The sequence below is a fragment of the Lipophrys pholis genome (assembly GCF_963383615.2).
Source record: "Lipophrys pholis genome assembly, chromosome: 12".
Lineage (NCBI taxonomy): Eukaryota > Metazoa > Chordata > Actinopteri > Blenniiformes > Blenniidae > Lipophrys > Lipophrys pholis.
The window spans coordinates 5,493,701-5,498,444 of record NC_137641.1 but is presented as its reverse complement, the minus strand read 5'-3'; the positions used below and the strand labels follow the sequence as shown (position 1 = coordinate 5,498,444).

Below are 4,744 nucleotides of genomic sequence, written 5' to 3'. Positions count from 1 at the left end.
TTTCTCTTGAGTTTTATTTTGAACTCAAAACTTTTTTTTAGGTTTCTTATAAATGCAAATTACCTGAAATATCACTCTCCATGTAATCTACTTTAGTCCACATCTACGTCTCCTAATATCTTCTGTAGTAAACAAAGAGTTTAAATGTTTAATCAGAACAGTCTGGATGTTCACTGTAATTCATCAGAGTATTTATTAACCTGATATCAACAGGAAGAGACAGAAGCTCCAACATTGCTCATTAACTAAAGTAACAATTCATAAAATCAACCTGTATGCTGATGATGTTGTTTTTGTATCTTGGAATATTCTCTCAAAATGCCAAAATGCCCAAAATGGCAATTCTGGGACTTGATCACACTTAATCTAAATAATGTAAACTGTCAAAGTTATCTGAACTTGTATTTAACCACATTTGCTCATGATGAATGAAGAGCACAGCTTCCTCTGACTGACTGTGTGTTTTGAGTCTGTTTCACATAAAATTGATTCAGCAACAAGAGGTGGAATCCTGAGAGTATCTATCAAGTCAAATTTCTGCTCCAAAGAAGGAGTTATGATGATTTTATTGCTGTAAAAAAGTCATGTAAGACCAAAGATTGAGGTGAAAACTGTCTTTATTTTGTCAAAGCTTGAAGAAAATGATGATGATGAAAGAAGATGAATATTGATGAAGTCAGTTTGCTTTGATGATAGAAGAAAGTGAAAGAGGGTGAATGACAGAGGTGAGATCAGTGTGAGAGTAAAAGCAGTGTGAGAGTCCCAGTGAGTCCGGTCAGGACTGGGAACACTGGTCTCTCCTCAGTGTCTCTCTGAGGGGAGTCTGGGAGCCCCGGGTGGCCTCACAGGTCACAGAGCCCACCTTCCTCCACTGGTCTGCAGGGAGCCTCAGGGTGCTGCTCCAGCTGTAGAGGCCGTCCTTCTGCAGCACCCCGGGGCTCCTGCTCTCCTCCCAGCTGCTGCTGCTGCTGCTGCTGCTGCTGTCCTCCACCTTCCAGCTCAGACTCCAGTCTGAGGGGAAGCCCTCGTTGGCCAGGCACATGAGCGTGGCCTTCCCCTGCTGCAGCTCCTCTCTGGAGGGGGGCAGCACCGTCAGGGTGGGGCGGGTATCACCTAGGAGACACCAATCAAATTAGAGGACAGGGAGCACCCAGCTGTCAATCAACCAGCACACACCTGGACAGCTTTAGTGGGAGACAGCTGATTTGGTCCTGGAAGAAGTTGCTGTCAGAGGCTTTTTCTGCTCCAGCAGTCACTCACTCACACATTGTTTCACTTCCCTTTAAGAAGCCTCTCATGCACATCAGCACAGAGAGAATCATCCAACACTTTGACCTGAAATACCTCAAACTACACAGGAAGGAACACAAGCTGATGTCTCAACGTTTACTCTTCATTTGCATCAACGTTATCAGAAAGTTTACACTTTACAACTTATGACTGGAAACTTTAACATGAACTTCAAATCTAAAATAATATTTTCAATTATTTAGAGCAAAATATGAAATACACAGGAAATAAAGATAACTTCTTTGGAGGATTTGATAAATTTACAACATTTATCATCAGTATTTCTATTTTACTGTAAAATAACAATATTAATAATACATTTTAAAGTAAGAAGAGAAACAGAATTGGGAAACATTCTATAGAACCAAGAATAAATCCAGCTGTGATGAAGAGACACTCAATAAAACAAGAAGAATAAAACCTGCACACATTCCAACACAAACACATTTCAAACAGTGGACATGTCAACTAAAACTCAGCCCAAAGACAGACCAGTGCACCAGAAATGTCCCTAAATACACAGGTCAGTGTAAAAACAGCTTCAACATGAGACTGGTAGAGTTAAAACAGTGTGTTCCACAGCCATCAGGCTCTAACTGAGCACATTTAAAGACTGACAATATCTTTGGTTTTGTCATTTAATCCTAATGAGATTTTAATCCGGTGTAAATTTAAAACTAATAACTTTTCTCTGTGATCAAATTAAAGTGAAACAGAGCTGAGCTAAACTACATGAAATCAATGGAGATTAAAACTTGATCACTACAATAATTATTAAGAAAAAAAAACATCTTTCTAATCTCAAATCATTCAAACCGAGGTTTAATGTATGAATTTGAATTATTTAGTTGAAAGTATTAAAGGAGAATAAACTTACTTCCAACATCCAGTCTGGTTCCTCCACCGAACGTGTACCACAGTGATACAAACTCATTGAGCCGCTGTACAAAAACCTCTGACTGTAGAGAGACGCCACTCTCTGATTCTGAAACCAACAAACTCACCAAAACAACTTTTACCACCTGATCCTAACGGAACACAAGAGAACAGTTCTTTCATCTGCAATGTCTACTTGAAATACATATATTTATAGAGATTGTTTTAAAGATTATTTTCAATTTATTCAATAATATCTTTTGGAATTTATTCCTAAATAGATTTGGCAGCAAAAATAGGAAATTTTTAAAAAGTAAAAACTACAGACGTATCTTTAATTATTCAGTTCAATTCCTTAATATTGTCATTAAAGTTTGAATCCAGAGTGAAACTGAGAGATGAAAGTGATCCAGGTCCCTGTTGGAGTCAGTCAGAACATTTCCATAGAGCCACTTTGCATCAGCAGCACCATGCTCCAGTGCTCTGGGAGAGTTTATAGTCCTGACAGTTGAAGACTGGATGACTGACAGCCGTCCTTCATGACAACAGAAGACAGAGAAATCCTCCTCATCAGAAACATGAGTGTGATCTGCGTCCTCATCTGGACTCTCCTCTGCTGCTGCTTCACAGGTAAAGTCCAGAGAATCAAACTCCTCTCCTCTGTCAACATCCGTCCCTCTGAAATGAAGCCCACAAAACCATGAGGCTGCTTGATGTTTCTGTCTGTGTTTCCTCAGAGTCCAGAGGCCAGGTCACAGTGACTCAGCCTGCGGCAGTCAGCTCTGCTCTGGGAGCCTCCGTCACCATCACATGTAGGACCAGTCAGAATGTTTATTATAGTGCTTATCACCATTTAGCCTGGTACCAACAGAGAGATGGACAACCTCCTAAAAGGCTCATTTACTGGGCCAGCTCTCGAGCATCAGGGACTCCAGGTCGTTTTACAGGCAGTGGATCAAACTCTGACTTCACTCTGACCATCAGTGGAGTTCAAGCTGAAGATGCTGCAGTTTATTACTGTCAGAGTTTTCATCTTATCAACAGTCAGTGGGTGTTCACACAGTGAAAAACCGTCGTACAAAAACCTCCCTCAGTCAGACTGAACAGAAACTGACTGCTGCACACTGATACACTTCACTGAACACACACACACACACACACACACACACACACACACACACACACACACACACACACACACACACACACACACACACACACACACACACACACACACACACGCACGCACACACACACACACACACTCTAGAAATCTCTAACATAAACTGAACTAATGAATTTATTTATTGAGATCAGATGTTTCTTCACCAGAGGCGGTGGTGTTTCAACATGTAAATACTTGGTGGTGAGATTTTATTTGATGTGCATGGAAATATCAAAGTGATTGGGATGAAATTGGTGAGTGTTTTAGCCACTAAATTCACTCCTGATCTTGATGCAGAGACTCTGTCAGCCCATTTAAAGTATAGACTTGGCCGTGATGTAACTTGTCAGCGTATTGACACTGCAAGCAACAGGTACAGCTCATTTAGACCAGGATACAAAATAGAGCAGTCAAACCTCAGTTGATAACCTGAAGCCACTCCACACACCTTGTAGTCAGTGTTAACATCAGACAGAAGAGAATATTTCAAGATAAAGTCAAACTCTGCAGACCTGAGATCATATGAAATCAACTGGCATCAATTCAAAATGTATGATAAACAGAAGAGAGGTTGACATGCAGGAAATAAAAATCTGTTTTTTTGTTGATATTTTAGTCTAATTATGACAAACTGAAGGCAGCATGTAAAGAAGATGGATGGAATGTATATATTGAATAATCTCCTAGTTTGAGGCACATCACAACATCCTGGTCTTTTTGTGAGTCTGTATATTCATCCTCTTTCATTTTGATAACTTTTTCTGAACGATACACCAAAGATAAAGTCATGATCGTGTTTTCGATTGAGTTTATAGTACTGTGCTAATATTTAGTATGCAAAACAATATATTTAATGAACTAGACCTTTCATGACTGGCCAAAGAACCAGCCAGTGTCATGATCTTGCTCAGTCATGAATTCTTGCATCAATGCTACAATGGGAATCCCTAACCAGCCCAAGATTTATGGGAATAGAGGACAAAACTCATCTTCCATATCATGAGTCCTGGTCAACTGTAGAGTGGAGATTCTAAAACTGAAAGGGGTTCGATCAACTGACCTCATTTCTTGGGTCCCTGATGTTGAACAGTATAGTTCTGTACTTGTTGGTGTATTTGTTGTCGGTGTTTCGGAAAATGTCCAACATCTCCGTCTCAATGCTTGCGACAAGTTTGGCAGCTTCACTCTCTAACATCTTCAAATCCTCACACTCACACACCCTTAAATGAAAAGAGTTAGTGAACAAATAGTGACATCAACACTCAACCTTTGACTGCCGCCCACATTTAACTGCCAAGAGTTTCATGTGACTATTGTAAAATAAATGATGGTGAAAGTCAAATGTTTTTGCAAATGTGGGTCAGGATACTCTGATAATCATACATATAATGAAATTTTAACTTAAATTTTACT

The 4,744-nt window shown here is 39.8% G+C and overlaps 1 gene segment (V, D, J or C); it reads right to left on the bottom strand.

Moving 5' to 3' along the window:
- Positions 1–599: 599 nt before the first annotated feature.
- On the bottom strand, positions 600–4,526 carry LOC308117907 (Ig kappa-b4 chain C region-like). The segment is given in 3 exons: positions 4,392–4,526; positions 2,168–2,249; positions 600–1,113 (listed from the first exon to the last, which is right to left on the bottom strand).
- Positions 4,527–4,744: the final 218 nt, after the last annotated feature.